The sequence below is a fragment of the Manacus candei genome, unplaced genomic scaffold, assembly GCF_025592945.1.
Source record: "Manacus candei isolate 608988 ecotype Guabito, Panama unplaced genomic scaffold, ASM2559294v1 h1tg000024l, whole genome shotgun sequence".
Taxonomy (NCBI): domain Eukaryota; kingdom Metazoa; phylum Chordata; class Aves; order Passeriformes; family Pipridae; genus Manacus; species Manacus candei.
Window position 1 is genome coordinate 1,132,473 of NW_026138072.1, and position 9,243 is coordinate 1,141,715.

Here is a 9,243-nt window from a genome sequence, read left to right on the forward strand (position 1 = left end):
TTTGCTTTCACGTATGAAATGTTCATTATAAGTCATGCTAACATAATTTAAATAAGATTAAATAATTGACATTTCTAAACCATATTGCAGACATGGAAAGAAATGCACCTGCAGTTAAGGTCACTTTAGAAATCTTTCTTTCTAATTAGCTTATGGACATGATTTTTCCTGTCGTGTGTACATGTGTGGGAATTTCACTGGGTTTTTTAAGGGTGTTGTTAATCAAATGTTCTTACCTATATTTTAATTTTTTTTCCTAGAAGTTGAGTTTACCCTCTGAGATTGGAAGGACTGTCTGCTGCTCAGAGGAGATGCTACTACCCATCACTGGCCCATACAGCTTCCACTCCTAAGAGAGAAAGATAACAACCACTAATGATACAGACTAGTACGACAAAATTGGTGATTGAATTTGTGCCTTGAAACTTGGCTACACCTTAGGAGTGAGTCTTCTCGTGGGGTTTCTCTGAGTGCAGATATATATCATGCTCTTACTCATGGCTCAGAACCAGAATCAACTTTTTTGGTTTTTGTCCCTTTTGTCCAGGCAGAGCTGGCACACCAGGCTTGTCTGTGACATTAACCCTCTAAGTCCTATTTCAGGAGGATTGCTGCACTGCACCCTTCTGCAAAGGGGGAAATGCAGGCCAGAGAGGCAGAAGACAATATTACTAGTTTCATGCAAAGCTGTTTAGGTGGGGATTTTTGTAAGTACAGACTGGATAACTTGGTGTGACATGAGCAGAATATAACTTTTGATGCAACATCAGGAGAACTGTGAAGAGAAGGAAGGAAAACCTGTTTTATTCTTAAGTAGAGAGATGACAGCATAATATCCCAATGCAATGACAGCAGAGGAATGGTTTGCTGTTAAGTGAGAGTTTGTGCTGACAAACAGCTGGGCTGTAGGGCTGTGGGTGATTAAGTAATAATGCATGGTGATAGGACTGTATAAGGGAACAAAACAAATGAAGAACTGTGTACGAGATGAATACTGTGAGAATATAACAGGAAAGAAAGTAATACCAGATATTGGGAATCAAGTTAGCAGCCTTTTTCTATATTTAGAATCCACTAAGATGAGTAAGCACTGAATTTGTGACACAAATTCCATGAAAAGCCCAAAAGCCAGAACAGCATAGAAGAAAGTCTGTGCTACACTGTGCAAGGTTCTGTAAGTGCTTGGCTCTTCTCAGCTGGCTGCTTAAGTTATGGTTACATGCTGAATGAGACTGGATAAAGCTATACATTCAGTCACAGTAGGGCTGTGAACTAATTCCAAGTGCAGTGTCACTCTCCTTGCAGTGTTGTGCACCCTGGTCTCTCTGTTCTTGTCAGAGGGTAGACTCTCAGTCAACATTTAGTCCATACCCTGTGAGTTTTAGCTGCATGTTGTGAGGAAACATGCAAGCTTCCAAATTAGTACCAGTGAGGGTCTGGCAGCTAGCCCATCACTCCTTTCTAACACCTCATTTTTGAATCTATTATGAAGAATTTCAAGATAGGCATCTGTGGTTTAGGCATTCCCGAGCCTGTCTTTGGACAGGAAGAGAGGACCTGTATGACCATCTGAGCTCCCTGTCAGCCCTGTGGTCTGTCCCACCACCATACTAGATGCACTGCAGCTGGAAGGCACAGGGATGTGAGGAATCCTGCCTAGCTCTTCCTGATTTCTTCTGCAGCAGACAACAATCAAGCAGTATTATTATTTGAAAGCAAACTCCACTTGTATATAGTTTTGGTGAGACTTCCTGCTGACACAATATTCATTGCAAAGTAGCCTTCCATTACAGTTTGGCACTGCAAAATCCAAATTAGATAGTATTGCAGTTCTCTTGAGATGACTGTGAATGAGGGTTTGTATGAAGATGACATTTGCAATGTAGTGTTAGCCTTGGCTACTTTGCCCCTCCTGCACTGAATTCCAAACCAGATACAAATATAGGAAGAGATATGATTGCTGAAGAGAACTGGAAAGACTTTCCCGTGTATGACTGTCAATTCTGGGAACAGAAAACAGCATGAGGGTTAATTATTTTTTCAATGTTCTGAACTAAAGTTATGCATGGGTTTGGAGACTTTTTAACACTAGGATATTTTGTGTGCTGTTCAGTGTGAATGAATGCAATTAAATAGTCCACAAAATTCAGCAAAAACTAAAATTTATTTTCACATGGAGCCCCAAAGCCAATGGTATACTGTGATTTTAAACACTGAGTAACTGTTAATATATTATAGTGACAACTATCAGAATATCTACAAAGCTAATGGAAAAATAAGAGAAAGGTGACACTGTCAAAGTTTGATTATTTCTTGAAGTGGCTCATTGTGGATCATTGCACGCAGTGCACAGAAAAATGCATAACATATTTGGCACGTTGGGCCACTTCCACACCCACACTCTTGGAAGAGCGTGTGGGATTTGAAAGGAGGCTGGAGCCAGGTGAAAAAAGGCTGGGTATTTTTGTGCTTTCAGTCGCAGTGTAGATAGAGTGCTTTTTGTTAGTGTGGACATCCACAGCAAAGGGAACCAGGCCATATAGGTAACTAAAATCAGGGCATTTCTTGACTTCTGAAGGCTTAAGATTAATACCTCAAAACTCTTTTGATGTAGGGTTTTGTTGTGTTTTCTATATTATAGCATTCTGTTGCTGAACTGGTCCAGCATGTCTCTACTAAAAGACATGTGGAAACCATCTTTAGAGACAAAACAGAATCACAGAATATGCTGCATTGGAAGGGAAAAAGATCATGGAGTCCAACTCTTAACACTGTACAGAATAGCAACACGCTGCACTGTGTCACTCTAACACTGCTTTCAAGTATTCGCTGTCAAGTTCTGCCTTTATCACTAACTGTAGTACAAAACTGTCTGGAACATGACAGTTAACTAAATTCTTTATCTTTGTGCTGATTAGCACAAAAGCAGAGCAATAGCAAAGCCCTTAGTCATGTATTCTGTACCTCAGGACTTTTAATTCACAATATTCATAATCCATGTTGCAAAATATAACCCTCCAAATTACAATACTGCCATATTTTCTCATGTATTATAAAAAAAATCATTAACATTTAACTGTACATGTGAGCAGTGTATGATAGGAAAGACAATCAGAGCAGGTGACAAGTCTGTTCAGCTCAGTGCAAAGTTACTCATTACTGTGGGAAGCTGTATTCAAGCAGCCTGGCATCAACAAAGCACCTGGTCTCAACTTTTCTGTTTTGCAGAAATGCCTGACAGTGCTACCAGCCTGAACTTAGTTATTTCCTGACTTTTGAAGGCTTGACTCAATGACCTACCATACTTTGTTTTTTATAGCTGTGTGTGTAATGTCATGCCACTTCAAAATGGTGCCTGAAGGCTGGGAAAAAAAGCCAGTTCTTGTTCAGACATTTGTTTCTTTGAAAAGTTTTGTTGTACAACTGCTCTCTTAAGTAAAATTTCATAAAAGCTTGATGCCCATAAGAAAAATGTGCTTTCTCAAATTATTATAATAAAATGCTGTACTGTCATTCAATGGTATACAATCTCAAAGACTAGTACACTATCTTAATTTCATTGCCTCAAGGAATCCCTATATAATGGAGTCTTCATTGAACCTGAAATAAGTGAGGTGTAATTTCTGAAATGAAAGGAGTGGGATGAAAGATCAGGCATGGCCTAGGAATTCACTTGTGGACTGTAGGTGGTACATAAGATGCCTAATTCTGGTCCGCCTGCACTGTAAAGCTTATTGTCTCCCAGCAGCATTCCTCTGCCTTTCCTGCCCAGCTGATGGAAAGACAGAGTAATAGCTTTGGTATAAGACACTGAGAGGTACTACTACCACTTGGGACCCTCAGAGTTTGTGGAGATTATTTGCACCTTGCCTAGAGCTCACTCCTATTATTTTGTTCCGCAAGTGTGACTTCAAAGCCACTTGCCTAGTCCCAGAGTTTGTTGCAAAGTTGCAGCACCAACCCTGTGTTGTGCTCTCTGAAGGCAACACAGCATTCCTTACTCACTGCAGTGAGATTGATGGTGACCTTTATGAACATGACCACCTTTCATGGTGCACAAAAGAAAAAGAACTGAAGAATGATCTTCATAAAGAAATCAACATTTTAAGCTCTCCTGAGACAGCAGGTTTTGAAAACTGTATTACTATGCACATAGTAAATTGCAGGGGCTGACTGGGTGTTGCCCACAAGGTAGTGCAACAGTTGCCTGCCACAATACACAACTGAAGATGGAAAGTGTAAACAGCCTCATTAAGAAAAGCTGGTCACTGACTAAAAAATGTTCGCTGCAGGAATAACTGAGATATTTTTCAAGCACTTCTTGTACTCTTAACCCAGAATAAGTGCATGAAGAGATGAATCCAGTCTTGGTACTGGATCACCAGTCCAGTGGTCTCAGGAAATGTCCCCAGAAGGAACTACTACTAGGTAGTCCAGCCTACATTTCTGTTCAGGTAGGTATACACAGTACTGCATTGCTGAACAGGGAAGGTGACAATGTTACTCAGTCATTTTGTTTGTTTGTTTTCCTTTCATCTGCTTTTGACAATATAGGTCTCTCTTCCTGTTTCCCCTGTATAACCTGACATACTCTGAATCACAACAGGAGCACTTGAAACAGTGTTTGTAATGTACATGTATAAAAGGGATTCTTGGCCCTTTCATATCACACTTTTCACATCCTTTATTGCTAAGAAATCTAATATTACATCTGGGAAGACAGGAAATATTTACACTGAACTTCTGCAATTTTCTGCAGGTCTCTGGGTGAGGTACAATCTGGTTTAGCCATTTGAGGCAGGGACTCACATCTGCAAATGACTAGTTTTAAAATGCTATTGCCAGACATCTGCAAGCAGTATGATTAGACAAGTGCCTTAATTCCTTTACTTAGCATGCAAATGGTGAAGAAATATTGTGGGTTTTTTCAAGAATTACACATAAGAGGCACCTTTGGAAGAGAGTGTGCTATCAGTTAGAGAATTTGTACTCCCTGTCACAAGTAGTTATTACAGAGCACATCTTTGAAGCAAAATGGGATGCTGATATGAGGTAGACAGGATTGCTGCAGGTGACTTTTACCCTCCCATTTAAAGACATGTACATTATCAATTAAAATAGCAGAAGTCAACCAGACTCAAACCCCCTGATTCCTCCCTGCTTGGGAAATTGACTGGGAAAGGGAGAGAGGAAGAGACTTTTATATTTGTGCTGCCACGGTGTCATGATAGAAATTGAGGGAAGAAAGTGTGTCACACTCAGAAAGTACTTTTCATTCACTGCATTTTTGCTTCGCTGTAGCCCTGGTGTCACAACTAACCCCATTTTGTTTGTGAAGCCTGCAGCAACCAGCCAACCCAATGTATGAGACTGTTTCCTGGTTCTAGAGTTGCTGCAAGTTGCAGGACAGCTGTGAATACCTTGTTTCTCCCTCTGTCACATATCTTTTTCCCAGAAAGCAAAGAAGGAGCCACAGCAACATGGCTGTTGGATGTCCATTGGCACAGCTGCAAAGAGCAGTTGGCACCACTAGCCTGCCTCCCTGCTTGTGCTTCTTTCACATACTGAATTACAGGAGGTTCCCTCCGAACATGAGGAAACACTTTTTCACTGTGAGGATGACTGAGCCCTGTGGTGGTTTCACTCTAGGCCTTCCTGGAGACCAACTTGTAACCAGGAAGGAACTAGAAAAGTGATCACGGAAGTATTCCATGCTATTCCTTTACGTAACTTGAGGTATAAATAAGACCAGCGGGAGGCATCTCGCTCTCTTCCTCTCCGGCGAGGTTCGAGAACGGCGGGTCCCTGTTTTGGTCTGGTTTATCTGGAGCTGAGGCCTACAGTGACTACCGTTATCTGCCACGCGTGAGGGGAGAGCCTTGGGCCGTGTCTAGCCATCCTGCCTGTTCGAAGGGAAGTGGTGAGATTTTTGCTAGTTTGCCTTCGGTCGGCTGGTTGGCTTGTTCGGTCCTTGCCCCTTTTTGTCCTTCTCCCTTCCCCTTTCCCCCCCCCCCCCCCCCCCCTTCTGTGTGTGGTATTCTCCTTTTGTGTATCTGTCTCATATGTAATATATATATATATATATATATATATTTGCTATAGCTTTGGCTGCTTGGTTTTTTTTTTCTTTTCCCTCTCTGGGAGGCAGGTCCTTGTTGTCGAGTTTCGGGGACTTGGCAGGAAGCCAGCTCGAAACTTGCACAACATTTTTTGGTGTCAGAAGTGGGATATTTTGGTTAAGTTTGGCTTGTTTTGATAAACGTTTTTCCAGGAAGACAGCCAAGCTCGGTGTTGTTTTGCAAAACCAATCTATTGTTTTGGGAACAGGTCTGGGAACACTGCCAGAGTCTGGGAAAGCAGCCAAGGAAACTTTGTTTATATAAACAAAGGTTTGTTTTGGGATCAAGAAGAAATAATAACAAAAAACAATGGCTATTTCATTAATTTGTCTTATAATTCTAGCCACCTTTACACCTGTGTTAGGCTACCGTATAGGGAGACGTCCAGACCTTGAGGATGGATGGAACAAATTGCTTCCATCCTTTAATTTTGACATCGAAGGTTTGGTAAAGGAAATCCCCATGGTTAAAATCGGCTCTAATTACTATATAAATCTTATTGCAACAGTACTGTCATTGATAAAGGTACTGGAAGTGCTACTTAAACTTGGAAGAATGGGGTTCCGTTACCTTCCCTCTTGTAGGAAAGATCACACCTCAAAGGGACTCGCTGGAACTTTGGAAAGGGCTGCAGACAGGCCAGTCCCCGGGTGGCATGGAGCTTGGGAAGATTTCGGTAGATTAGTAGGACATGTGTCACCCCCCATTAATTGGGAGTTCACACCAGAACAAATGTTTGATTCTGGTGAGATGGCCCACTGTTTGGCAGAAGGGTGTTTTTCCTACAAAGATCCGAATATGCAATTCTCCGCTTTGTGCTGGGGCCTGGCTAATGCTTATCGAGCTGCCATAGACCACCTTCAAAGGGTTAAGGTCGACACAGAAACCCAAACCACGCCACTTGAAACCAGTGATGTCCCTATTAGGTCCACAGAAGTTGGAGTCCAAACACAACTTGAAGTCAATGCCATTTCTACTAAGCCCACTAGAACCGGGACTCAAGCTAAGAACCGGAAGGTCATCATTGCCCCTGTGAAGAAGAAGAAGACGTGGGTAAGAGAGATCAAGGAACTTACAGACTCATCTCCCCAACCAGAACGCACAGAAGAAAGAGAAGAAGAAGAAGAAGAAGAAGGAACAGAAGAACCTATCCAATTCACTCAAGATGTAGTGGACGAAGGAGCGGCAGCAATGGGAGAAGGAGCAACAGCAAGTGATGAAGGCGCGACTGCGAGAGAGGAAGTAGTGGTTGTGACTGAGGAAGGAGCGATTGGAAGAGAAGAAGCAGGTACCAGAGAGGAAGAAACGGTTACACGGGAAGGAGCACGTCCAAGAGAACTAGGGGCACGCCCAAAGGAATACAGAACAGCATCAAGAGAAAAGAAAGCAACAGTACAAACGGCCGGTGGTATATTGTCGCTTGATGATTTATATCCTGACTACACATTCAGTGTTACAAAAGACGCAAAGAAGGAGCCAAAGCATCCCCCTCAATTGGAGGGGGAATTATCCCTACCCCTCCAGACCCAACCTTCTCTTGGAGGTGTGAATGATTGGAGGAAGAGGCCCTTATCTCACCACGTGAAAGATTACTCACTACCTCCACCCGCTGGGTATCGCGAACGACGCAGGAGTCCATCCCCACGGCGTGAATGGCATAGAAGTCCATCTCCGCGGCGCGAACAGCGTAGGAGTCCATCCCCACGGTATGAACGACGTGGAAGTCCATCTCCGCGGCGTGAACGGCATAGGAGTCCATCCCCACGGTATGAACGGCATAGGAAACCATCTCCGCGGCGTGAACAATATAGAAGCTTATCCCCACGGCATGCTCAGTCTCCACCTCCACATGAGAGATATAGGGAGGAAGTGGGAGCAGTCCCACGTAGGAGTGGAAGAGTAAAGAGAGAGGTGGAAAAGATTCTACGTGGGAGAGATGGACAAGAAATTATGCGAGAAAGCGAAATTACACAATCACTGACCACAAGAGAGCTTCGAGATTTACGGAGAGATTATATGCGCTTGCCTGGTGAAGAAGTCCTCACCTGGCTGGTGCGATGCTGGGACAAGGGAGCTGATAGTCATGTAATTGAAGGTGATGAAGCACGACAGTTGGGATCCATTGCTCGAGACCCTGTGATAGAGCAAGAAATGGGGAGGGAGAAAATGGCGTCCAGTCTTTGGCTCCGAATACTCCACGCGGTAAGAGTGAAATACCCATTTAAGGAGTCCCTGAAGAGTTCTTCAAGAAGGTGGAGGACTGCGGAAGAAGGCATCCAATACCTACGGGAATTGGCCATGCTGGAGATCATCTATTCTGATCCAGATTATTATGATATCCAAGTTCCTGAGAATGTTCCCTGCACGCAACCAATGTGGAAAAAGGTAATTCAAGGTGCCCCTAAACCATATATTTCCTGCTTGATACCCGTATATAATCCAAAGATGGATGAACCAAGCGTGGACACTATGTGTGCTTGGATAAGAACCATCGAGGAAAATATGGAAGACTCCTTCAATCCCCTGTACCGACGCACCTACGATAGGGAAAGAACGGAGAGAGATTATGAATATTCCAGATATGAGGACGACCTTAGAGACAGAGAGGACAGAAGGTATAGAGATTACCAAGAAAGGCCAATGGGAAGATCACGGCGGGACCGACAAAGACGACCTCGGCCTAGACCTCGATCCTGGTCTCGATCTTGCTCACGATCCCTGTCATTCACACGTCGAAGGAAAGAGAACTCTAAGCGTGGGTCACGTAACCAACTATGGGCATACCTTCGTAGTAAAGGAGAAAACATGAAGAAGTGGGATGGTGAACCCACTTCTAAGCTTGAAGCTAGAGTGAGGGAGCTGAAGCGAAAGAAGACTGACAAGAAAGTTGTCTATGTAGTAGATGGAGATTTCTTAGAAGAGAAACTGCGATCGCCGAAACACGAGAAGATGGAGGTCCACTTCGACAATGGCAAAAAGTCTAAGAAGTCAAAGTCAAACTCTGACGACGAATGCTCTGATCAAGACCAGTAGAGGGGCCCTGCCTTCTGCCAGGAGAAGGAGAGGGACCAAGAAGATAACCGGGTTTACTGGGCTGTGTGGGTCCGATGGCCTGGCACATCGG